The sequence below is a fragment of the Corvus brachyrhynchos genome, unplaced genomic scaffold (genome assembly GCF_000691975.1).
Source record: "Corvus brachyrhynchos isolate BGI_N302 unplaced genomic scaffold, ASM69197v1 scaffold398, whole genome shotgun sequence".
Classification (NCBI taxonomy): Eukaryota; Metazoa; Chordata; class Aves; order Passeriformes; family Corvidae; genus Corvus; species Corvus brachyrhynchos.
Genome location: NW_008239780.1, coordinates 3,477,108 through 3,504,897, shown reverse-complemented (window position 1 = coordinate 3,504,897; position 27,790 = coordinate 3,477,108). Strand labels below are relative to the sequence as shown.

General features: G+C 44.5%; 1 protein-coding gene across 10 annotated transcripts in view; it reads right to left on the bottom strand.

Moving 5' to 3' along the window:
* Positions 1–27,790, bottom strand: part of PAK3 (p21 (RAC1) activated kinase 3) — a 132,554-nt gene that overhangs the window by 42,715 nt on the left and 62,049 nt on the right. For 4 of the 10 annotated variants that reach the window (XM_017743133.1, XM_017743132.1, XM_017743131.1 and 1 more), the window contains one exon: positions 14,194–14,324. The exons of 4 other annotated variants lie outside the window; for them this stretch is intronic. The gene's annotated coding sequence lies outside the window, so the exon portion shown is untranslated. Of the gene's footprint in view, positions 1–2,287; positions 2,383–11,463; positions 11,502–14,193; positions 14,325–27,790 lie in introns of those variants that run through there. 2 more of the 10 variants (XM_017743134.1, XM_017743138.1) reach the window with 2 other exon arrangements.

The following is a 27,790-nucleotide window of genomic DNA, read 5'->3' as shown; positions in this document are numbered from 1 at the left end:
AAAATTAAATTCTCAGCCAGGTCAGTTGCTTCTACATAACTATTACAGGGTTATAGAAGATGATCCAACATCCCTTTCCTTCCTCCTCACATCTTCCAATCACCAGTTTTGTTAAGTGAGAAGACGAACACTGACTTTAAATATATGGCATTCAGCTTCTCTGTGACTCAATTCCCCCTTTGCAAAAGCCTGTCTTGTAATATTTTTGCATCTAGTTCTTGCCAAGCTAGGGAGGAGAGGAAGGAAGATATCTGAAGCACCCAAATGTTTTCAAAACAGCATATACACACAAAAGATTTGTTCTATTCAGTTCAAGTTCAGAGCAGAATCTCATGCTGGGCCTTGATCTCAGCAAGCTCTTCACCTCTGTGTATCTGGGGAACACTGTGGATAGATCTTAAATGTTAGCCCTGCTATTTCAAAGTCTGCAGCATTCAGACATGACTGCTTCCAATTAAAACTCACAAATAGTATCCTGTTTGCAGAGACACTGGTGTTCATTTTCAAAGCCTCAGAGATACTATTGCAGCTTGTGATGCAGCAAAACTGTCTCCAAGATCCCTTGACTGGAAGGAACCATGCCAATTCTCAGGCAGTAGCTTTACAAATGTAACTCGAAGATCCAAGGCTCACTCTTTGTTTATAAACATACTTCCTGCAAAAAGATATTTATTACTTAGTTGTATGGGCCAAATTTTGCTCCCAGTGACACTCATCCATTTCAAAAAAATCAATGGTGATGTAACTGAGAAGGATTCTCTCCAGATATTGAGTACTGAGACACTCTATTAAGGTATTACAGAGTACTTCCCAGCCTCGTTCAGACCTGTATCTGTTCTTCTGCATCTGCATGTTTACTTGCAGTTTTCTTACAGCTCCGTTAAAGAGCAGACGGTGAGCTGGACAGAACAGATACAGTCATGATTTCACTACTTTTGTGAAAGATGTTTACTGTCTTTTCTGCAAAATTTAAAATTACAATACCGAGGCCTTTTTGATAAAAAATGGGCCATATTCAGCATCAGCTGAAGCAGAGACAACTCTGTCTGGGTACTCAGGGTCTATAACACCCCCTGGGCAGTCTGTGCTCAGTTGCTTCCACCCTCGGGTGCCTGAAGACCTTGGGCAGGTGTGTGTGGCTGGCTCTGCAGGCAGGGCAGACACAGCCAGAGCGCTGTCTGGAGTGAAGACATCTTTCCTAGGACCTCCCTCACACACATGTGTTGCAAAACAACCCCTGCATCCCTTCTTTATACAACCCTGAAGAAAATGCTGCATTCACACAAACTACAGAAGGAATTACAACCCTAGAAACAAGAAGAACGCTTCCCTTTCATACTGCCTTTCATACAACTGTCTCAAAGCACAATACCAACATTTGCCAATTAAACTTCCCCATTCCCCTCACAGCCAGGTAAACATGCTCTGAGCTGAACAAATTATTCAAACCAAGTAATTTCTTTGCTGAATGTACTCTCTGTCCCTGTTTGCAAACACCCTGTAAGCAGCTTATGATTTCCTCCAATATATTCATTTATTCAGAAGTTATCCTCTGTACTTGCTACAAGTAACTTTTGGCCTCTGAACTAGCTGTTCATAAGAAGCTCTCTGTGTGGACGGGATATTTTGAATTCAGGTTGTATCCAAGTAAAACTACCTTGGTCACAAGTACTTGGAATGGAAACACCCATTCTGAGATGGGATCAACAAACTTCTGTTAGGAATTGCAGCAGTAAGAGTTTTACATAGTGACTTACTAATATTGGTTTAAAGTTCCATCTTGACAGTGCACTTGCAGCAATAATGAATACAGAATGTCAATGAATACAAAAGGTACATTCATGCAGTAGCTGTAAATTTAACAGTTTTGACTAAAGATTTCTTCAAATTTAAATTATTATGTCCTTTGTCTGGACCTTGAACCACCCAGTTAAATTGCTAAGAGCTGGGAATGGACTGAAACAGTGGAGCTTGTCACAACTGATGGAAATAACCTGAAAATATATTTTCCCCCTTGCTTAATTAGCATTCGACAGCATGTCTCAGTTCATGGCTTTCAAGGATCCATCTCCCCTCTTCAAACACATAACCTACCTATCCACATATCTAACTACATTTCTTTCCTCAACTCTTCAACTCTTTCTCTGCAAACTGCCAATGCAACCACAGGCAGCACTTTACAAAATGCATCTGGCTTTCATCTCCCAACACCCCTCAGCCCACCCGCTTTACACGCCTCTTCCCACACGGTGAAACTGCTGCTCCTCAGACTCCCAGCACTCCGTACCTGCTCCCACTACAAAGGTTTCATGGCTCCTCACACAGGTTCACTTTTCCAAATGCAAAGAATATTGGGACTTGTCCAGGTTTTCTCACTTTCCCCTTCTGTACAAAGCTGTGGCTGTTCAGGCTGTGGCCCCAAAAAAGCAAAACATGGAATTACTTTTGCATAGTAAAGCCAGCAATGTTTAAAGTTAAGTGTATACTTAAGGGCTGTGCTTAACCAGTGCTTAATGTGAGATAACATGAACAAGGATGCTGAGGCTTCAGCATAGCTGCAGGACACTGTGAAAGAAAAACCAGAGTTCCTCTCCGCCCCACTGGAGAACACCCTATTAGCCCAACGTATTTTCTTTGTGGGTGTTTTTTGATCACATCAAAACAAAAGCAATCCATTCAAACTGTGCTCCTGCTGGGATCCTGGCCACTTACTAAACCACTTGAGCTTTGGGACGGTTACATGACCTGGGAGGGGAAGATGTGTGTGTACAGAGGGTGTGGGGCAGGGAAACAGCTTTCCCCATTAAACCTTGTCCAGGCATTCAGTAATTACACCTCAGCACAGCACAGGAAGGAAAGGAAGTACATTCCTACAGGTCACATGAAGTGAACACCTCGCAACATTGCAGCACCAGAAGGTGAAATGGTGACTATTTCAAAATAAAAATTGACTTTACTTCATATAACAAAGGTATGGACATACCCTGATGATGTAGAAAAGCCAGCTGGATCACAAGGACACTTCTGCCACCCAGAGAGAGCAAGGGGAGAGCTTCCACCCTCCTGACTACCTTGGGAAGAGCCACCAGCACCTCCACCCACTCATACCCAAACTCAGACAGCTACATGGGTATTTTTGTCATGTGTTTTTGAATCATGGTTTGAAACAAAAAAAAAGGTTGTGCTCTGAGCTACTAAATCTGGAGACATGCCAAGACTGACAGAGCAATGGACAGTCCAGAAGCAGCTAAAGGAGAAAAAAGTGAAGGATACCACAGCCCTTTTTTTTCCTTTTTCCTTTTACTGTAATGGGAAACACGTCTCTGGGATAGATAACAAACTATGAAAAAGTACCTAGAAAAGGCTTTTATATGCAAAAGGAAAACAAAAAAACCCCCACTCCCTGTTTGCTTTTTATTTACACAGCTGAAGGGCTCCACAAAGCTGGAAAAGATGTCTCAAAATCAACCGTGCCTCTCAAATATCCCACATTCCACAGGATTGCATCCCTTGCCCTTGTCTACACATGAAAGAGGCTGTGTGAAATGACATGTGGATTTAAACCATTGCAGATAGATTGAAATAATTCTCCATATGGACCTTATTATTCCTAGTTCAGAGCTTAGGCCTAAGGTTCACTTTTGCTCTCTAGGAGGACTCAAATGTAAACAAAGAAAAGCTAATTAATGGAGACACCAGCATTGTGACTGCCACAATAAAAATTTCATTACCTTAATTCAGATTAAAACCAGCCAAGAAAAACAGTTTGAGTTCTAATCTGAGTTAGCAACTTTGGAGTTAATCCTGTAGCACTGTCCAAGATCAGGAATGAGATGCCAGCCCTTACTGCAGACTACTGACAGTTAAAATGGACTCCAACCCAGCTGACGGGCAGCAATCCCTCACTACAGGAAGGCTTTGTAACAAGTTGCTGGATCTTTGGCAGGTTCAAGCTGAACACTTGTGGCTTACTTAGCTGACCAGTCAAAGCCCCAAAGTGGTCCAGAAAACCCAAATCTGGGCCTGCTCCTGGAACAGTTAAGAGTGCAATTGCACCTTGAATTATTGATCTGCCAGGGTTAGAACAATACTCATATTAATATGGTGGGAAGCAGACTCTTGTTGCATTCAAAGATCCCAACTGTTGCAACTCAGCACAAAAATTTCACCCCTTCTCTCATCTTCTCTGGTAAAGGCAGCTGAAGGTGAATCTACATTAGCCTAGTAAGGTAGCAGGCTACTCCACATGCTCCACCCATATGTGAGAAATGCCCAGGAAAAGTCTTGCTGTGGTATTGCATCAATGCAAACGTCTTCTTTTATGCATCCTGCGTGTCCCTTTCTGTAGAAGATACAAAGCTCCCTTACACCGATGTATCTGGAACCACGTAAGGGCCATGTCATCACTTCATGCTGTCAGGAACACTGCTTTCTTCTGTCAACACAGATTCACAACGTGCAGGTTGAACTGCCAGTTCTTCTGCTGGCCTTTGACAGCTTGCCAGTCTCTCTACCATGTTCTCCTACCTCCTATCTGCTCTTCCCCACTTTCCCACCTCTCCAATGTGCATCCATTTGAGTGTAGGGCTTGTCTCCAAATTCCATGCACAAGACCACACGGTGGGTTCTGTCTACACTCTCAGCAGAGCAACATTTACCCACCAAACTCACTGAACCATCTTAAAATGGACCCAGAGCATCCCAAGGCAGACACCTGAGGTTCTGATGGACTTGGAGCATCCCAAGGCAGTCACCTCATGTCCTATTCACACAGCCTGTCCTGTTGCAGCACAGGAAAGGCTGACAAACAAACCAGCAGCACTACAAACCACCAGCACAGGAGCTTGAATTTGGCCACTCTCAAGCAGAGTTTTGATCCACATCTACACCCAGGCTAAAAACCAGCAAACAGGGCAAAGCAGTCACAGGGTTTGGCAGATGTAAACTTGCTCCCATCACTACTCTCTCTCTTACCTTGTAAATGGTATCAAAGGAAGCCTCTTCTTGCTTGGACTTCCATAATAAAAATTAGATAAATAAAAAAGTCCTCGAGTTCATATTTTTGGGCACCCGAAACTCCTACTGAACTCTAGCTGGTGCACTAAGGCTGCTTTTAATAAACCATTTGGCATCTTGCCTTTATGTTTTTCATTTTGTTTACATTAAAAAATCCCAAACCAACATTTGGAAGAAGAAGGAAGGGTAAAAAAGAATAAAGGACCAGTTTTCCTGGTTTCTCTGCAGGTGTTGCTGCTTTCTCTGCTTTTCAACAGTTTATTCTCTGCTTGACACACTCACAGAAGGTGTGCCATGATAAACATGACCCGCTGAACCCCAGCCTAGCACCACTCCAGCCCACACTAAGAGTGCTCACCAGAGAAACAGCCATGGCCCTTTTCCCTGAATGGTCCCCACAGGCAGGCCAAGAGTTGGTTTTGCCTCAAGACATGTGCAGCTCTCCAGGAATGCAACAAGAGGGAAGGAACCCCGTCCTGACTACTGACAACTACATGGGTTGATAAACCACTGGCCCATGGCTCAGTAGACACATGCAGGCCAAGCCAACAACAATCACCACAGAACTCTGGAAAAGACAAGGAAGCAGCAATAAAACGCAGTAATTGAAACTTACAGACAGTTGCTATTTCTAGCACCTTCCAGTCACCTTTTAGCTCATTTTGCCTTTGCAATCCTTAGCTGAGAAACTTGCTGTAATAAACAACATTAAACCCCTGTGTCAGAGGATGAATCTGACATGTAAATGACTTAAGGCCACCCCAGGACTGCCAGGGAGAGTTGGGAGACAAACCACACTGCAAGAAGCAAAAATAAAGAACAGGGAGTCCTCTGGATATAGCTACTGGGGCTGGATAAAGACCACTAATAAAGAGAGCATGGGATGGACTTGAAACCTCCAAATCCCATAAGCAAGAGACAGAGAGAGCAACACCACATGAGAAGATTTGCTGTACCAATCTTCTCAAGGCCTTATGGTATGTTTGGAAGGACACAGCTCCTACCTCCGAGGAAGGAAAGGGCAAAGCCCAGGCTGCCACATGCCTTTCACCTGGGAGGTGAATATGGTCCAGATGCTGCATCAACTCTTTAGGGCACTAGGGCAGGAAGGCATCATATCCCCATTTACTTCCTCAGGGACAATGTTTTGCCTTTTATTCTTTGCCAGGCCTTTTATTTACAGCTGACTAACTTCATATATCTAATATTCACCTGCTACGTTAGTGATCTTATAGTGTGTAATGGCCTGTCTACCTTGGGGGTATCATGGATCTGGAGCAGGCAGAGGGGGGAAATGGAGCAGTTGCTGCATGCACTTATTTATTTCTAGTTGCCAGCAAGACCTTGGCTTCAGAGCAGCAGGATGGGAAGATTAGGAGAACAAATGTACAAATGCTATTCTTAAATAGGTCAGGGAAGAAATGACACCTATGTGCTGAAAGCAAGACAAGATCCACACACAAAATCTGTTGTTTTCTCAGCTACCACAATGGTATGATATTTTTAAACTGCTTGAACAGGGATTCAGCATTTAACACTTCATTGCTCAAAAAATAATATTCTGCTCCAGACTAGTGGAGCAGTGGAGATTCCTTCTTGCCTGACTTCTCATTACAACAGGAAAACAGTTCACCGTCCTCTTATGACCTAAATGAAAAAATAAAGGTTTTTGGGGATCTACTCACAATTCTTCTGCATTTGTCCACAGCCTCCTGCATAGAGTCTGCAACCATCAAGGTAAGGACACTGGGCTTGGAATGGGACAAAAAGCCCCCAAAGGTGGTGGCATCCAGAACACCCTGGCCTCAGTCCCCATATGGGAAAATACTTGAGCAAGCAGGGACTGTTCTGGTTTTGGAAATTGCACATGCTACAAATCCTGGTTAGAGCAACTGCCAGGTATTCACACTTCTGGGATTCATTCCTGTTTCTTGCAAATTTTTGCTAGGACAAACCACTGAACTTCTCCATACAAGCACAGATGCCTTGTCTGCAGAACGTGGGAGCACTTTTGCAAGTCACTGGTGCAAAAGGACACAAAGTTTTTTAAATAAGTAGACAAGAGCCAAGACATTTCTGTTCCCAACACATCAGGGTACTTTCATCTCAAGATCACTGTCCAAAATGTGTGGAGCCATCTGCAACAGCTCCTGTAAAAGTGAACTGCCTTCATTGTTCAGTAAGTTCTTCTAAAGCAGCCTTAGATCCTACTGCAAATCCCTACAAAAGTACCAACTCCCAGAGCAGCAGCTGACACTAATGCAATCTTGTATCAGGTCAAAGAAGGCACCAAAAATAAGAAACCATCAAAATGCACAGAAACAAGTAAACAAAACAGGAAGGAAAGAGGAAAGAGGACAACAACAGGACCCAAAATAGATTTCTTGTTCCACACACACATCAAATTTATGGCATAAAAGCTTTGCAAAGAAACTTGTTCTTAAAACAGTCCATCAACATTTACTCTGCTGCTGGGTGAAGTCTACTACTCTCTGACACCCCTACTTCCTATTTACAACTTCAGGCTTTAAAGAAAACTGAAGTACATTAATTGAGGATTTTATGAGGCACAAAATGATAGCTGCATTGTTATATATTCTATGAGAAAAGCAGGCTGAGAAATGGGGAGGACATCAGAGAAGCAGCACCCAAGGAGAGAAGGTGCCCAAGAAAATTTTAACAGCTTCTCTGCCTGTCTTTATTCCTCAGTCAATACAAAAAAAGGGCCAAGGGTCTGGAGGTGCACTGCTCGCCCAGGCATAGATCCCAGGAGGGACACACAGCCTGCTGAGCCTGTGTGAGGGCACTGACACAGCCAGCGAGGAGCAGTCGAGCTGCAGTGACCGCGCCTGAGCTGTGTCTGACACAGCACCGAGGCACAGATGGCTCGTGACCCTCCAGCTTGGCGAGCACACGCAGGATGAGAGGTCTCCATGCTTGCTTCATATAGAACCACACCTGGAACCTTCAACAGGGCTGTACCCCAGTGTGTCCCACTCCCAGTATGGACAAACTCCAGCTGATTTTTGGAACTGTAAAGAACATTTCCACAAGCACAGAGACAGCAGCAAACCTGCTGCTCCTCAGCAACAACTGCCACCTCAAATGGGTACCTGGCTACAAGATATCCACATCCACAGTGAACAGCACAGGCTCGTTCCCTTCCAGACCCCATTCCAGAAGTAACAGTAGAAGCAATGGGAAGATGGGATACACTGCCAGCCTCCAGGCTCACAGCACCCTCAGCTCTGCCTCAGTACAGACCAGTGCCTGGAGCTGGTCTTCACCAGGGGTAAGGAGCAGGGATCTGCCTCTTGTTTTGTTTCCTTGCAGAACATATTGATAGGCAGAGCCATGTGCTGAGGGTACAAGCATGGGACACCTGCCACAGACTTCACAAATACCCTCAGACAAGTTACTCACTGTGTTTTCTTTCTGGTTCTGTGAGGAACTTGGCTCTCTCATTTGCTGTTAATGTAGATAAGAGGTTGCTTCTATTTTGCCACATCTATCAGACTTTAAAGAACCTAATAAAGAGCCAGGTTAGTTTCAGAAACCCGACAGCAATCATGTTGTTAGTCAGCACACAGTACATGCAATACACTGTAAACAACCTGGATAGCAAGTGAAGAAGAGAAAAAGAACAAGAAAATACCTCCAACAAGCTGAGAAAACAGGAAGTACTGGGGGGATACCAAACCTCTGGAAATGCTAGATTGCTAGGGATAACAGGTCAACAGAAGTGAGAACATAGCCTTTACACTGATGAGGAGGAAAAGACAAGAAAACTGGAGGTAAAATAATTTTACTAAGTGGCAGAAAATGATCAGAAATGAGCAAGACGCTGTTGCCAGGGTCAGTATCTAAAAAAAAACCCAACCCAGAACAGCTGATATATTGTCTGATCTCAGACAAAATGAGCCTGTCTAAAGGTACTATTGTTTAGGCAAAATCATGAAGCAAAGATTAACTATTCTGGTTACAGAGCTGTGCGTCACCATGTCTGCGTGTGACTGAAGGGATAGCAGAGGTCCCAGACATACACTGTTCTAGGTAAGATGGGAGCCTGATCTGGCTCTAGGGAAATGCCCCCAAACAGCATGGCCACCTGGACCATCAGGGAGTGTGGGAGAGTGACAGACCGTGAGAGCACTTGCACTGAGTAAGAATGTGGTTAAAGAAACCCAGGGCACATGGAGAGGCTGCCTGAAAATCCAGGCTCTGTAGTCCAGAGCACAGTACAGAGAGATACGCAAAAAGAGCAAGGTTCAGCTCAAAGCAATGGGGTAAACACACACGGGAAACAGAATGCCTTCACAACACAGTTTCTCCAGAACATGAACAAGAGTGAATGCAGTGTCTGAGGATGATCCTGTGGAAAGAAGGATCTCTGTAGTTAAAACCTCAGCAGACTCTCAATAGTCAGGCTCTGCACAAGAAGCTGCCAGCCATTCTACAGCTACGTTTGCTGCTCTGCCATTAAATCAAAGATGAATCTGATTCCAGCTGGATTGTAGAGCCAGCTGCAATGATAAGAGGCAATCTTACATGGGAGAAATGCCACCAAATGCTGAAGACGTAGAATAAAATCAGTGTTCTGAGATCAGTGGGCAAATACAAGCTGTTGATAAAAAAAAACCCTTCACAAAATCAGAGGTATTATCACTTTAGCTTCACAGAAGCTGACAGACAGAACCATCCATTGCTTGGCAGCAGGACCATGCAAACATGAAATGATAAACACATTTGATAAAGAAATATTATCATTTTTGTAGAAACTTATGTCCCTGCAAGGCCTTAAAAAAAGAGGGTTTGATTAAAAAACTGTAACAGAAAAGGAAGACCACAGAATACACGAAACCAATTAAAAGCCACACTAAATTACAGGCCACAAAAGCTAACCATGATCTAAGAATCATCGAGTGAACCTATTCCCAGTGAGATTAATTCCTGGCCCTGCATTTACCTTTGAGGCCTTTAAAGAAATTCTTGGAGCCAAAGATGCGATAAGCACCTTGAGCTGCAGCAGCTCTGCAGACTCTCAAGTCTGGGAACATCTGAGGCCATCAGCACACACTGCAGCGCTCAGGGCCAAGCACCTTCATCCTGGGGGTTTCTCTACAGCAGCAGAGAGGGTGGGGTCAGGGTCACCGAAGGGATGCGGCCAGACACGGGTCCTACCCCAGCCGAAGGGCCGCTCATCATCCTGCTGCCTCTCCTACGTAGGGCAAGGCTGGAGGCAGCCACAGCCAGGAGCTGGGGACAGCACAGCCCCACGGCCTCTTCCTGAGCTGGAGACCTACATCAGCCCTTGTCCCTTCAGCCACTCAAAAGAGGTTGGTGTACAGGAAGTTGCTCTGTTACTGGCTTGATTTTGTCAGCTCCTCCCTAATTTACAGCCTTAGGCAGATGCCTGCTTTTCCCTGCTCAGCCCTGAGGTACCAAAGTCCTACACAACAGCTCACAGCAACCCAACATGCCTCAGCAGCAAACCTAGGAAGAGCAAGTGAGGAAAGCCAGTGTCCCATTCCATTTACCAGCTGATGCATTACTACCCACAAAGTAGTGCTCAGACAGAAAAGGAGCCATCAGCTACACTCCCTGGAATGTGACATGTCCATGCACACCTCACTAGTCACCAGCACTGTCTGCGTTACAAGCCAGAGAAAGGACCATGAAAACAACCCCCTGGAGTACTTGCAATCGATAATTGCCCCTGTTCTTCAGAGAGCATCAGCCTTCAGCACTTCCTGGTGGTCACTAATGGCAGCAAAGACATGCAGAAAGGGAAACTTTAAACAATGATGCGTCCAGGTCCCAGTGGAAGACAGTGGATTAACACACCAAATTATCACCTAATTATAATCCAAGTGATTTCAGAGTGCCACAGACAGTAATGCAATACTGTCTCCTTGGGCCAGATCACAAGAAAAAACCACTGCCCTCTGCAACCACTGCAAGACTACATGTCATGATATACCAGCCAGCACCATCCTCAGAACTTGTGTCAACAACATGCACCACGAGAGCGCCCCTGTCCCGGGTGAAACAAGTTACAGCAACGAAAAGTTACTCTTATTCCCCAGTCTTTGCTAGGACTGCTTGGCAGATTAGAGATCCACCCCAACCACTGAGATACACTGGCCTAGGAGAAAGCTACTGTGGAAAACCAGCCAAGGATCTACTACTGTAAACGTTCAGAGGTTTTTCCCCCCTTGTGATAAATTTCAGAGGGAAACTTAAGACCAGACTCTAGGAAAAGGCAGTGACCACCCATCCTGTTTGTTTAGTCTTTATACCGGGACGAAAGTATCCACTCAATTTTAAGAGATGAAGGGTTTTTTTGCAAAATTAATAATTTCTTGCAGCTCAAACAGCTTTTATTTGTCATCAGAAACAATATAAAACAATAAAACCTTAATGTACCAGGAGAGAGAAAATATTTACCTTGCACTGAGTAAACTTTTCCCAGGGTGCAGGCACAACTGTTAACAGAAGGAAATGTTAAGAGACATGGTAGAAGCTGTTTGCAACTATACACCTCAAAGCCAAAAGGGATATGAAACTGGATCTCTTCCCTTCAGGAGTAAAGAAAAATTGTCACAAAGAACCACTAATCATTTATTAAAGAGAGTATGATACCACAGGGAAACAAAACAAAACCTGAAATAATCTAGATGCAGACATTTCTAGAGATTCAAGAGAAACCAGGTAACAGTAGAGGGAAGACAGCTCTCCTTTATTATCTTGAATTCAATTCTGCTTATCAGCATCATCATTACAGCTAAAAGTGCAAAGATTTTAATACATTTCAGGTCTTATTCAATTTCCATCAAAGTATCCAAATAGACTCCAGTAATGTTGTATCAGATTTCTGTGGGCTCTTCCAATCGGCGAGCTAAACACTCCTTTAAGAACTAAATGAATTCAGCTTCCTCAGCGTTGTGAGGAAAAGCCCTGGCTGCTTGCCCTTTCTGTGACTCAGACACACTTGGCCCAGCCATGAGATGGGCTGCATTCCCTCTGCTCCCACTGAAGTCAAGGGCATCTCTGAGGCTCCGCATGCCGAAAACCAGGCTGCCTGCCACAGGGGCCAAAGCCAAGCTGCCAGCTAATAAATGCACAAACCCTGGGAGGACAGAAAGTGTGAAGGCAAAGCCCGTGGCTCAGAATGGGCAGCCCTGCATCATTTTCTGGGCATGGAAGTCCTGCTGTACCAGTGGGCACATTTCTCCATCTCATCCTGGGACCCGCGTGTCTAATTTGGGTTGATGCAGGATGGTGCACACAGAATCAGCCTCCGCTGGAAAATGTGGGCCATCACATAATGGTTTATTACTATTTCATTATCTTCAGATTCTGTTCAGCCTGCAATAGCTCCTAAAAAAATTCAACATTTTGCAGATCTTGTTCCTGTATTACTCCCTGTTTTTAAAATATTCTTCTTCCATTGTCTAGAAAATATTTATACAGAATGCTAACATTTTGGGCATCTGAAGAGTGATTTATCTCAGGTTTATAAAGCCCTTCACCAGCTAGAATTAAGTAAATCCCTGGACACCATACAGGTAAGTGCCAGTAACAGCCATCCCTAATTCCAATAATCTAGAAGTACTTCTGGAGTAATCAGTAAATTCTTGTTAGACAAACCACACCCTTGTCTGTAGAGCAAGGGCCAGAATCGTGGGCTTTCCACTGGTGAAAGTCTCAGCCTTTCAGCCTAAATGAGAAAAGGCACTAAGGGCAGACCCTGCAGACTGTACAGACAAAGCCTGTGCCACACAGAGCACACCCTCGGCATCAGAAGCTGAACGCAGCTAACCTGAGCCAGCCAGAGCACAGGCACCAGTCTGCAAAGCACTTACAAATTAGGAAATCTGTGCTCAGAGATCAAATTATCCTTCCAACTTGCCCTAATAAATCTATGGATGCAAAAATGATATAAATTAACAAACATGCCACCACCTGTCCCTGATATACACCTCGAGAGCCCAAACTCCTCCTCTTGCAGCCCAGCATTCACCACTAGCAGTTGTAAGGTCCCCAGCTAAGCAAAACAACTGGAATGCCCTGGTTCTGCCCCCTGCACACACAGCACCTAATACATCAAAATCTATATTCTGAATTGAATTGTACAAATCATCTCCTGTACTCCAGGGAATAGCAATCACTGTCAGTTGAAAACAGTGACAGCAAAATCATCTTTTGCCTTAGTGTACTGCTGCACATGTTCACCTTCATATTCTGACATTTAAATACTTGCCGACAGGTCTAGGGGCAAGTGCACCTGGCCCACATTCCTCACTGAATACTCTCCTGCTATGTACATTGATCGCATCCCCTCTGCATGTTTGCAGCCCCTGACCCTGATCCCCTGATCCTCACCTACATCTCTTAGACGCTGATGTCTTTCAAAAAATTAATTCTATTATTGACATCTCCATAATTTCTTAATGAGAGCTAAAGCCTTTCAAGCAGCCTTCAGTGCCCAAATCAAATCCAAAAATCAGAAGGACTTTTCCCATCCTGCCTCCCTGTGCAGGAGCATAGGAGGAAATGCCAAGAATCAGATGTTCTCTTCTGCTCTGTAACTGACTTATCATGGGGACTCTGGCCAATTGCATAATTACAATGTGCCTCAATTCTCTCATTTCTCAGTGGCTACAATTATACTGAAACAAATCCATGGGCACCTGGGACTGACCCTGTGCTTCAGATTCTGCCCCCCTGAAAGCATCTGACAGGCATAGGCCATGCTCATGGGAAAGCCAAGGTCTCTGACAGGAACTGGTCATGAATTTTTCAGCAAGTTACATGTCACTGGCTTGAAAGAGAATCTTTTCATGGGAATATGCTACTGTTCTGGAAGGCTTCATCAGAAGGATGTGTCTCTGGACAAAACAGAGAGGGAAGAGCATTTCTGTTCTCTCAGAGAGCAGCTAAAGAAAGCATAGAATTGGGGCGGGGAAACCTGGGCTCAGTGCAGGCACCAGCACTGCAGGTGCAAGGCAGATTCCCCAGAACAATTTTTCCACTCCTTCATGAAAACTTAATTGCATTTCTTCCACTCCCACTCTTTTCTGAAAAGCTTTAAAATATCCTGGTTCCAGGGAGACATCAAAGACAAAACCACTTCCTACCCACCCTTACAACGGGAAGAGTTCAGGTTCCACTTACCTGTGAGTGGTGCTGTGTATACATAGTTACCAGGGTATCACAAGATGAGTTGTTGAGAGTCCAAGGATGTCAGATCTCCAGTCAACCTCCCTCCAACAAAGAACCAACGTCCTGGCCACCTCCTAGGGATTCTGTGCAAATTATTAATTCATTAATGACTGGTGAGTGCTTAGAAAAGGTAGAAAGGGAGGGACTGCTGTTATGTCCCATTATTATCGTGGCTATCTGACATACATGCCACAGGCAACTTGGATCTATCCTTCGTAGGAATCTGTGATGCTGGATTCAAGACAAATCAGTTCCTCCAAGCACAACATGTGAGTTATAAAAAGTGAACAATGATCTTGGCCTAGAACCTTTTAAGAGAGCTCTGGAGATGGGCACAGGGCCACACGCTCTTAACATGCAAAGGCAGCCATGTGACATCGCTGTGTCCCGTGAGACTGTTTGAAGCAGCCCTTCTGCCAAAAGCTCCTGTTCACCCAGAGATGCTGGCAGAAAGGAAGATGTCTCTGTGCTAAACCATTTCTATGTAGCATCTGCTGACTTAAAGTGCCACCAAAGGGATTTGGGATAACTTTCCTACTCCACAGCAACAAATGCTGAGGCAGACATTTTTGCAACTTGGCTCTAAGGATGGTAACTCCCACCAGAGGGGAGGACCACCAGGACTTTGATCTACTGGAGCTCGTCAGCCTTTCCTTCAGCTCTTTCACCCAACTGACAACACAGAACACACTGGCCAGACTCTCCCTGGAAAATTACTTACTATAATCTAAACTGCAATGCCAACACATCTAAATGCTGGCCCAACTCTTTCAGCAGCCAGTACTACTTAGTTTGACAATCCAATTGCACAAAATGGATCAAAGCAAAGGCTGGAATTTGCACAAGCACGTTTACACTGGCTGTCTACACCACTCAAAGCAGAGCATTTATAAGTGAAACAGGCTGATCCCATTTTTCTGACAAGCCCAGAACTTCCTTTCAGTACCTAAATGGGCTACAAGAGAGCTGGAGAGAGATGTTTTACAAGGACATGTAGTCATAGGAGAAGAAAGAATGGCTTCAAACTGATAGAAAGCAGGTTTAGATTAGATGTTAGGAAGACATTTTTTACTGTGAGGGTAGTGAGGCCCTGGCACAGGCTGCCCAGAGAAGCTGTGGCTGCCTCATCCCTGGGACTGTTCAAGGTCAGGCTGGATGGGACCCTGAGCAACCTGGTCTAGTGGAAGGTCTCCCATGGCAGGGAGGTTGGAACTGGATGGTCTTTAAGGTCCCTTCTAACCCAAACCATTCTATGATTCCACAATGATTCCTCCTCCCACACTGACAGCACAGATTACCTTTAATTCTTTGTAAGACAAAAGAAACATCTACTCTGCTGCCAAAGCTGTGCTTGCAGTTCTGAAAGGTGCTCCCAAGTTTGCTTTTCCAGCAGGCACATCAGCACAAGACACAAGTGCCCTGTTGAGCAGCTGGCCCACGCTGACTTCCATGGAGAAGCTGGAGGAGAGATGTACTCCCCTCTAGCTGCAGCATCACCATTTGCCCCAGCAGAGAACACTGCAGTTGTTCTGGTGCCCCAGGAACTACACACCTCTACTCTTTACTCACCTACCCTCAGTAGAAATTTGCTTTGATGGTGTCTTGGGCAACAGCTGTCAAAAAAATCAATTTATGTGTATGTATGTGCACACATCAAAAATTAGTGTTTATCACTCAGCTTTCTCACTAATCTCCTTTTTACCAAACTCTGTGGATGTACGGTAATGTCACATTAAAAGGACTCGGCAAGATGATCAGTGCAGGCAGAGTGCAACACCTTTACTTCTAGGTGTGCAATTGCCTACAATTTCTGATAATGCACCTTCCCAAAGGCTTTGGCAAAATATATGTTTGCATTGCAGAACATCAAGAGACCATGAGGCAATAAATTCTCCTCTCCATCCTGCCTTCCAAGAGATAAACAACTTGGCAAGTTGAGTGATAAAGAACCAATACAATTATGTGTCATTAGGCTGTAACTAATAGTGGTAGAGAATGGATAAAGGCCTGCTGATTAGAAACGCTATCAAGGAAACTCTAAGACGTGGCATTAAGGCACACATTGAAAACAGAATGCATTTCATGCTTCTCCTAGAAATACTTGATTTTATTTCAAGCCACCACCTCTTGTTGTTTTACTTGGCATGAGCACTTTCCACCATAAAAAGTTCTTTCTTCCATTAAGGATTTTATGAAAGAATCAACAAATAGCATCTACCAACAGAGAGCCTCCATGTCCTCTTTGTCAAAACAAAGCTCTTCTCACTCTTCCTTCAGAAAGACATACCAGCCTGATCAGAAACACTGCCAGACCTCACTGTACAGCTCATTTGCTCCTCGTGCAAGGCCTCCATCTGAATCCATATCTGGACTTCCCTGGGACAAAATTTCTGTGCTAAACATTTTATCCATAAATTTTGAAAGAATATGATGGGATTCAGTAATTCAACAGAGAAATTACTGCCAGTTTCAGCTGCATAGGGAAGGCAGTGCTCAGCTCCCATGGGAATCCCGCTCCAGTTGCATGAGCCTCACCATCCACGTGGGAAGCAAATACTTCTACTCATCTTCCAAGCAGAAGCTACCTAGACTTACTGAGCACATATGCCTGCACATTACCTTCAGGGCCTGGCCAAGATTAACATCTTCACTACCAAGAACCCACCCAAATTCATGAAGCATTCCATATTTTTAACAGGTTGCCCAGAAAAGTGGATGTCCCAATCCTGGAAGCGTTCAAGGACAGGTTGGTTGGGACTCTGAGCAAGCTGCTCTCCTGAGCAAGGGGTTGGAACCAGATGACCTTTAAGGTCCCTTCCAACCCAAGTCATTCTACGATTCTGTGATCCTACTGAGACAGCTCCTGGTGCTTCCACAGACCATTCAGGCTCTGGTTTCCAAGATCACCACAGCAGTGGTTAAACATGGTTCTGGTATTTGCAATGGAAAAACTGGGAGCTGCTGAAGGATTTGGGACTGCATTCCTTTAAGTCTGAAACAGGTTTCACATCAGATAATACAAATCTCTGATGACTTGTGAGCTGAAGAGTGAAGTTGCTCTGCCCCTTTGCCTCTGACTAGTTCCACTGATTTCTATAGCATAGAAGTCCGAGGGAAAAAAAAAGCATAAATCCTGTTCCAATCTGTCTTCTGATCCCATAAAACATTTCCATGTGGCCAGTATCTGACAAGCCTCCAAGACAGAATCTATGCCAGTTGTCTGGACTTGCACCATTCTCAGCTCAGCGAAGCCTCACAACAGTTGAAAGCTGGGCCCTTTATCAGAAGGTGAGTGTTCAGCATTTCTGATGGAACTCAGCCATGATTAGCTGGGTAATCATTATACTCTTTCAGCAATTATCATCAGCACTAATATAACTTTGGCTGCTGCAAACTCTAAGAGTGTCTTGATCTAAATTACATTCAGGGGCATTATATCATAAAGTGTAACATATGATCCCAGTCTGACAAGCTGATACTGCAGACTGTGTAAATGGAGATGAATCACTTCCCAAGTCTTTGCAGAAGGTTTGTTTGCCCTCAAAGAAACAAGTTTCCATTCTTCCAAAGGCTGCATAGAGAGCAGAACCATGTATCTCTCCTCTGTCTATAAGGAAGCACCTCCAGGGTTGAAGCCCTTTTCTGAGTAACTGGCTTATGCCTGCAGTGATCTGCAAAACACCTGTCCCAAGAACTTTTGAGAAAGGAAATCTTGTGAGAGGGAAAGGACTTTGAAGGTAGCTACAGAAAGGAAGAATGTGTGCTGGAAAACAGCAGAAATCCTGACACCATGTTCCGATTGCAAATGCCATCTAGGATGTCACATCAAGGTAAGAATTGATGTGTTATTAAACATAGCTATTTTATAAACCACAATTCTGTAAATTAAATGAAAAGTTGAGGTCAGACCACATAATTGCAGGCAGAATTTGGCCACTGATCATTACTTTTCGTAAGGACTGTCCTCTAGGCTAGAAGGTGTGTCACGATGCCCCAAGGTAGTTAACTCACACTAAGACAACAGTACTGACAGACTATTTTTTGCCTACAGTAATCTGTCAGGCACCCTCTGTGGGAGCTCTGACACAGGCTTGGAAATCCATTCAGATCCCAGAAGTTTAACTGCAAAACCATTCAACATAGGGCAAGACACACATTCTCTATATCTAAGACTTACCTGGGATGCTGGTTAGAGTTTATTTTCCCCTGCTCTCACAATTCTAACCAGTTTATATACCTAGAAATTAAAGCCAAAGGAGAGAGAGATAATGTTTTTCCCAACATCACAGGAAAACAACACAGAAAAACTGGCTTCCTCTAAAGTATCAGGCCAGAGCTGCAACTGCATTATCACTTGTTTTACTAGACCCATAATACACCACTTGTGCTGAATGGGTGCAGGGGGAATACTGCTCAAACTGAACAAGAGCATGGCTGAGTTCCTTGAGTTGAGGAGAACCAGCTTTCTGGAATGCCACCAGCACAAGCCAAATGTGGCAGTAATTCAGGCCCTACCTTCTGCGTTCAGAGTGTGAGGCTCAGACATTAACACAGAAATGCAGCTCCACAGGCTGCGGGATCCTGGGTACCAGAAATTCTGCTCAGTGCCGAGTCTCAGGCAAAGCACACGGAAGGGAGCGCCCAGAGGAACAGTCTCTAAGATGTGGTTCCAGCATCCACAGCTGGCCTAAATTTTACTCCATGCCAGGAAACAGCTCCTTTCTCACAGATGGCTGCTGTTACAGAGCACTGACACCCACCACAGAGAAACTGGGCAAGCAATATTAATAGCATCAATGAGAAAATTAGGAACCCACATCAAAGCACTGAGAGTTGTTTCTCTAATATTTGGCTTTAAAACTAAGTGCAAAAAGAAAGGTATTACACTCAGCTAAGGACTTTCCTTTTAAGATGTGATTCTGCAGCTTTTAAACACACACACATGCAAAATGACCCCTTAAGGATGGGGGAAAGCTGCTGTCACCTATAACTCAGCAAATCACAAGTTATATGAAGAAATAAAAATCAATGCTGCTCTGAAATTTAGCGTGGCAGAAAAAAGAAGTCAAAACTATCATAATAAATGGCTGCTGGAAAGTCAGTCAATGGACAGTGCTGCTGTGACCATGTTTTTTCTCAAACATGGTCATTCCCTTGGAATTTGAGTCCAAAGATTATTATCTGCCCTGCACTGAATACAGCACACACAAACCAATAATGCAAATAAATCAGTACGCATTCATCTGCTAGAATTTTTCTAGTAATAGAAAATGATAAAAGAGCATAATCAATTAATCTGATTTAGAAATCTCCCCTTCTCCATTACAACACTGACACTGGACCGAACTATACAGAGCCTACCTGCATCAACAGAGTCAGCACAGATGAAACATGGATGCAAATACTGTCAGCCATGTAATCTCCATAAGAAGACCCTTGGATTTGGGGATTTAATAAATTAAGGACAAGTACAAAGCATAGAACTATATATCTTGAGGATATAGTGGTTATTACTGGTGTCCCTTTTGACTGGAGCAGGGACTGCTCAGCCACAGCTAAGTCCCCACAGATGGGCACAGCCCAGTCTGAGTTCTCTGCCTGGACTCCAAGCAAATCGATGCATGTGTCTGCTCTGAGAGCTGCAAAAGCATGTGAGTGCAGCACTGTGCCCACACCAGCATGACCTGCTAGGTGTCCATCATAGTCCTGTCCTGCTGACAGCTACGGGCGTCTATCACTTCCAGCCTGGAAGAGGTGCTCTATCACTGCCACAAACCTGGCACGATGCTAACAGTGAAGTCTTCATGTGATTTTAGATGTGTTTCTCTGATAGTTCTGCCACTTTAACATCCACCCACAGAGAGGACCTGACATCTTTTTAAGCAGTTTTTTGAGACACTACAACCTGATGACTCAAGTTGGTTATTTGTCTTAATCTCCAACAGACTCAGAGCTGTTCAGTAAAATAAGTATGGGCTATTTCCCCTCAGAGTAGGTGAAAGATGGAATCAACAACTAATACATCTGCTCTACTTTACTCAGTTACCTGGTCTCATTTTGAATCAAACCCCGTCTGTCTTCTGCTTCAGCCTGTCTTACACATGTGCAGCCTCCCTGCCTTCACTGGCACTCAGGCCAGTCAGTCTGAAATTACATCACGGGCATCTTGCTGCAGCTTAGATGGCATCACCTCAGGTTACATAGGACTAGGAGAGACCCACTGAGTCACCAAGTACAGCCCCTGCTGTCCAGGCAACCACGTCATCTAATCCCTTTGTAAGTGAATCAAAAATAGTTATGAACCATATCTCACTGGGCACACCCCAGGCTAGCCATGAATGACATATTGTGGTGTAAACTGACTCGGGAAAAAGTATACAGACACATCCAAGACAAATTAGAAAGTGCAACAATCAGGGAGGCAGCTTAGTCTAATGGCCAGGGAATGGGACAGGCAGCAAGATGGCTGGGCCCTGCTGCTGGCTCCTGTTCTTCCCTATTCCACCCACAGTGCCATTGCTCCATCCCTCAGGTTCCTCTAGGCTAAGACCAAGATAACAACATTGTCCCTCCTTCCTTCGCAGATTGCTTTCAGCACTACAGACAAAAAGAGGGACACAAGAACTAACTATTTTTATCCACTTAATCTCCCCAGCAGGTTTTTAAAGCCCATATTAAAGCCCTCCTTTGCAATTCAGTCTGTGGATAATTTGCTACCTGCATCTCCATAAAGTTTAACCTGTCATAGCCTAGCAAAGGTGTAATTTCATCCCCAGGCTCTTCTGACTTGAGACTGTGGAGCTTCTCTTTGTGGATAAAGTATCAAAGCAATAGCTCTGAGACAACAGCCCTTTTGCATCTCACAACCCATGTATTATCCTCTCTAAACATAGTTTAACAGGCCAGAATCAAAACTTTTTCTCTCCCCTCATGTCTCCTCCCCACCATGCACACTTTAAGAAAGAGCAAGCACAGATAAGAGCAGCAGACAGAGACATAGAGAGAGGATGGTTTATCCCACAGACAGAGGATTACTGCATCATGATGTAATGACCTTGTTCAGGAAAGAAAAAGGTTAGTTATACGACAGCCTGAGTTGTAAAAATACCAAGTTCTTTTCAAAATGGGGTAGAATAATGTCCATTTAAAGTTATGCTGAAGAAAACATAAAACACTTGTCCAGTGAACTGGAGAGAGAAAGAGCACAGCCCAACTGGCCTGGATACAACCCCTCTCCAGACACATGTAACACACTGAATCAAACAAGCAGGGGTGTTCCTCAGCTAAGTATGCAAGGAAAGGAGATGCCATGCTGCTTTCTCTGTTTTTGTATCTTCAAACATCCAAGAGTCCTTTCTGTACCCTACAAAGGTGCATGGCAAAAAGAGCCATTTCTGTGATTCACTTCAGCTGCAAAATGCTACACAGCCAACTGTTCCATTTGCCCCTTGTGAAGACTTTGCATTTGTACCTATTTTTTTCTACCTCAGAACAACTGGAGGGAGGAAGGCCACATGCTGCCTGCATATGAAGCAATACCATGAAAAAAACAAGTCAAGGCCAGGCTTATTCTCTCTTTTCAGGCAACATTTAATGAAGCTTTGGTCATGACTAAAACTCCAAGGCTGAGTTAATCACATTTGTGACTACAGGTTCCTCAAAGGGACTTGTTTCTAATGAATTTTCAAATGCTATGAAACTAATAGGTATGGTATTTACCACTGAAAACACTGTAAAAGGACACTGATGCTACTGCCCCAGTACAGCACACTTATTTCACGGCACTGTTGATATTCTGCTTAAGTGAAGCGTATGTTATTAAAGCCAATATTTACCAACAGATACTACAGTTGTGAAAGTAATATAGTCCTTCCATGTAAAAATAGGCTTCCAACAGGAAATACAAGGCATTTGGCAAGTCTTAGTCCACCAAGGGCAATTGCTCCATGTCCTGTTTCCAGGACAAGAAAGCCTCCAGTTACTCCATATACTTCCAGTGGTGAATGCTGAGCTTGTCTGGTAAGTTTTCTGAGCCCAGTGGAAATCCTAGACCAGACACAGAAAGCTCTGAGTCTGAATTGGCACCAGATGCTTTAGAAAACAAGTGATTTTCATTTTGTTACAGGAATATGAGAAGGCCAAAATGCTTTATTTGTCAGCACAGGAACAGCCACTCATCTAAGTGCATGAATATTCTGTTGAAGTTGTTATAAAATCAGACTCTTCCAAGGAAACCCTGCACTGAGTAACAGTGCCATGTGCCAACTTACAGTGCTCTCTACACGTGTATGAGACAGGAAATTTATTTTCTATAGCAGACGAACAGCAATGACAGCCTTCAGACTAGAGTATGGAATATCATTTGCAGCAAATTCCAACCTCTCAAGGAGCAGCCTACAGTATCTCCCTACTAGCTCAAAGACTCCATACAAAGGCCAACTCAACCTCATGCGTCTACTGCAGTGTTTCTTCTCAATTAACTAAGGAAAAGTGTATTATCCATACATCAAAACTGCATTGCAGCTAGAGCTGCCAATTATTTATGGCAAAAGGGAGGCTGATTCATCCGACTGTATGTGGGCCTTGGCTGGAGTTTTCCCAAAACGCAACAAGAAAAGAAGAAAACCTCAGTGAATCTCCCCCTCATTCCCACTCCTTCCTCCCCCACAAATCACAGTCAAGAGGCCTGCGCTTGCAAAAGCAGCATTTCCTGGAGGATTCTTTCTGCAAATCACTCCTTTTCTAAATTCAGACAAAACACACAACTCAAAATCCATTTGCATATGATATATACGCATACAAGGACACCCCTCCCAAACACTTGGAAGCAAAACGCAATGTAAAGGGGTCTAAAGCACCTTTAAATCCCCAGTCCCCAGGGATCCCTACATCTTCCACTCCAAATCTCACAGTGTTCTGTGGCCACCTGCGTAGCGTGCAATGGCCACCTGACAACACTCGGCTTGGCACCAGCCTGCAACAGCTGAGCAGGGGCTGGGGGGCCTTGTATTTCTGCTCACAGCAATCACAGAACAGAACATTTCTGCTAAGCACAAGCACATCCTGAATCCAGACCTTTTCACAAGCTTCCTGTGTCAGATGCATTTAACACCTAACATATCACCAGTAGCAATTCTCCATCCAACATGTCGCTCCTTCACTTTGTGTGTTTCAAATGAGCCTTGTGGCCTCAGGGTGCCAGGGCTCTTCTCTCCCTGGCACTGCTGGATGGAAATTGTTCTCATTAGTTGCCACGGACTCATTTAGGCACCTACTAGCCTAGGTTTTCAAGGTCCCCAGCCACACCAACACCACTATTCCCCATGGTGAGTTCAGGACACAAAACTTCAATCATGTTTGCTTCTAACTGCTATCTTCCACTGGTCTGACAGTACCCTACCAATGACCTTGGGCATCTGACTTCATCCTTTTGTTTCCAGTGTGTTTGACACGAGTCAACCTGGCACCCAGCCCCCCTGGAGCAGTCAGACCCTGCCTTAACACATCTCTGCTTTTTATCCAGGCCTGACTTTTAGCCATTTATTGTTAATCTTTAAAACAGCTTTCACAGAAAATATGCTTTGAGATCCTCAGAGTGCAGAAAAATGCTTGAAGCATGCACCTACTGCTCACTGCCTTCTGGCACCAACATTCAAAATTCCAGTCAGCACAGGAGGGAGCCTGAGCTGCCCTTTCCATGGCAGGGGGGGATCTGCAGTCAGACACAGCCAGCTCCATGGATCACAATGCAATGCCTCCTCAATGATGCAGGGTAGACCAGTGCCAAGGTATCTTCTGCCTAATGACTCCACCAAAAAAAGCCATCAGTCTGATGAGAACTTGTGCTTTAGAGGTTGTTGGATTATGCAAGAGCACAGTTTTTCCTCTCCTTGCCCAAAAGCCAGTCCAGTTATGGGTTAATTTTGGGATTATGTTTACCAGACTGTTTGTGGGTACATACACTGACAGCTATGTGTAATTCCCATTCCAGTACGCAAGCAATTACACTCAGGATAAGCACTGCAATAGATGCAGTCCTCAAACAGAGAGTCACACGTGTTCAGGTGTGCCCATGAGGCCAGGCTCTGCCATTCTTCTGGGATCAGCAATGCAAACGACATGAAATGCAACTCAAAAAGTACTCAAGATTAAGGTAACAGACCTCTTGTGTCACATGTGGGCCTGGGAACTTCATCCATGTGCTGTTGTGTCCACCAAGTGAGAGGAAAGAGAGCTTACCAAATCAAGGACTTAGAACTGGAAAACTACCTTGTAACCAGATTCTTATTGCTTCTCCTTACTACATGAAAGAGACTGGCATTTACCCCAAGTGTCCAGAGTGCTCCACAGACCACGGGAGAAGACAGAGCATGCCCTGAAGAAAAGGTTGCTCAAAAGTTCTGTTTGCATTACAAGTTGGGGCATATAAAGCCCCCTAATTAGATGGTCTGTGGACTATTTACTTCAGAAACACACAAAGGTAGCAGAAGTTCTAGCATTACAGTATCACTATAGCTTTTAAGAAGGGTCCAGGACACAACTTCTGTTTGTGAACTGTCAATATACTGCAGAAGACTCCAGTCTCAGCTTACTCCTTCTGAAGCACTAAATATTATTCATTAATGCCACTAAAAAGGAGGATTCTGCATTCCCCCAATGCAAGAAGAAGTGGAGAGAGAACAAGAGCATGGAGAGAAGGTGTGGTACAGGATGTGGGACAGAAATGAAGGGAGAAGACTGTCCCCACAGACTACCACTCTAGATACCTCCAAATATTACCCCACCTCTTTCTGGTCATGCATCCTACAAAGTGCAAGGTGCCTTCCTCAAAAAGAAACAAACCAGGGAGCAAATTCTGTCTGCTTTAGTCTTTTTTCTTGCTAGAAATCTCACTTCTTCCCAGCTTGAATTCTCTGGAACGAAGAGAGGAGATTCATAGCACAGCACAGCTAATGTAGACCACATCTGTAGGAAATAAATAACCAGGATGCCAACCTGATCTGGCTAGGCTTGCTAAAAAGATCAAACGCGGATGTAAGCATCTCTTTTCTGGAGCAGGCATCGTTTCAGTTGTTGAAATATTCATGCACCAATAGGAGCTGTGGTATCAATGTCTGTCCCTGATACAAACAAACCTGAGCTCAAAGCATGACAATCTGTGTTGTGCAGAGCAGAATCACAATTAAAAGCATTTCCCAAGCCTCCATTTCTGCATGCACACATCTGACAGCTCTTCTGGTGACACATCAAGAGCATCCCAAATCCAAGTCCACAATCTTCTGCCTGTGAGGGCAGGAGACATTAAAAATAGTTTTAGCAAATGCCCAGGATTTTAATTGTGTGCCTTCAGTTTTTCCCTCTCAGATTTACCATGCACCAGCAGCCCTGTGGTTCATCTGGGGAATGGCTGGATGCACCTGATAAATATGAGCTGGCATCTGGGCACTGCAGGTTGAATCTAGACTCTCTGCAGGGAAGCGCCTCGAAAATTTCTGATCTGGAGGATCTTCTCCTTCACAATAGTGAATAGAGAAGGAGGAGACAGAAAATGGAAAACATTAGGCCTTTCAGTCCCCTCGAGAGACACAGAGAAGTACTTTCCAGTGCCCTTTCTAAATAAAGGAAACTAATTTTTTGATGCCAGCAAATGGACAGAGACTGGTGGGGGGGCACAGCTGCTGCCCCTTCAACAAAACTGTCTGGAGAAATGAGCCCACTCAGGTGACATGGCAAGAAAATGTTTTGGTACTCCCCTTGTCACATGCACCCAACTGTGCATACACCCTGCAGAGCAACACTGAGCCTGCTAAGGTGCCAGAGCATTTTCAGCACTTGAGGATTAGAAAGGAAATGAGAATGGCCCAGCTCTGGAGTCTGTGCCGTACTGCAATGTCAAAGTGGCAGTTTGTTTCAGGCTTATGGGGATCTACAGCTGGACAAAAATGATACTGCAGTACCTTGAGTTGTGGCAAAGCCAAGCACATGTATGAGCAGCAAGCTGGACCACAGCACGGAGCTCACTGGTCCATGTGCCAGGTGTCACCTTCAGAAGTCAAGGGGTCACATCCAAATCCTTGTTTCCATTCCCTGAGAAAGCACACTTTTGCCATCGGGACAATAAAGAAACATGAAATTACCCAAAGATTCCTTGCGCATGTTTTGGATCCAAATTGCCTTAATTTGCTTCTGATGGCAATAAAACAGTACACATTACCAGAGCAGAGCAAAGGATGTGTATCCAACCTTCACTTTGCTGTTCCCCATCTTTATGAGCCTTACAGTGCTGTATCAGAGCACCTGTACCACACCGAGCCCCAAACCCAGCAAGAGGAGGCACTGAAAACTATTCCAACTGTGGAACTGGCAGCAAAGACTCCAGGGCAGAGATGTGCTTTGCTCTGCATCACTAAAGACTCAGTCACATCTGTCAGTACACTACGAGATAAGCAACTGACAATAAAACTAATGCTGGGAAATGAGCACACTGAATATATAACAACACTATTTTACCCTTGAATACTTAATGCACACAGTCATAACGATAAGTCTTTAGAGCAAAACAAAGCAACGTTCATGGCAGAGGTTCCCCAACTGAGCAGGACATGCCCCTGTTTAAGCAAGTCTGCCTCTGGAGGGGATGGATGATTCAAGACTGGACATCAGGGTATCTGGAGGGGCACCTAGCCCAGTGCTCTAAGAGCCAGACTTGCAGGTAGGGCTGGTGCCACATGCTGACACAAAGATCCTCCCAGTCCAAGAGCCAATGACCCGGAGCACTTGTAGGCCTGACTGTCCCCTGCCCAAGTCTTCCTGGGGTCAAGAGCTCCAGAAGGTGGGGACAGGAGACTGCATCAAGAACATCCCAGCTTCCTGGATGCCTGTCAGTGGGACTGACAAGGCAGATGCCATGGTGCTTGCCCAGAGCAAGGTGCACCCACCTGCCACATCCCACAATGCCTGAAGCAGTGAGTGGCACCTTGCAGCCCAATTCCCTGTCTCAGAAAACCCAGGAAGCCAGCTCATGAGCAATGCACTGTCAGAGCTAAGTTGGAGCAGTGCAATTGAACATGCAAAATGAAAAGTCCTTTGGCTATCTCCAACAAAGCACAGTGATACACTTGCTTTTCACTGCATGCAAGCCACAGCTGCTGATGTTCACCTGGAAAAAGTCTCCAGAACTCCAAGCACTGAAACTATTCACTAGCAAAACACAGGTATTTTTGTCATATTTTTCCACTATAAAATTACTGCTAGGAGCAGGAGACAACCAGCAACAGCAGGTCTGAGATAAGACATTCACATCAGTGTCTCTACCTGTGCTGACCCAGGCCCAATGAAACCTACCAATTACCACTCAGCCTAATGCCATTCCTCAAGTAACATGAAAATCAAAGCCAACATAAAAGAAGATACGCAAGCTCAACTATTTGTGTCTGAAAGGTAAAAGGCAAAATAGAGCTGCAGGGAGAAAATGCTAGCTAAACACAAAATAGCACTGATGAGTGAAAAGGTTTATTTCTGCAGGTGAAAGTTAATTCACGTTCCTCTT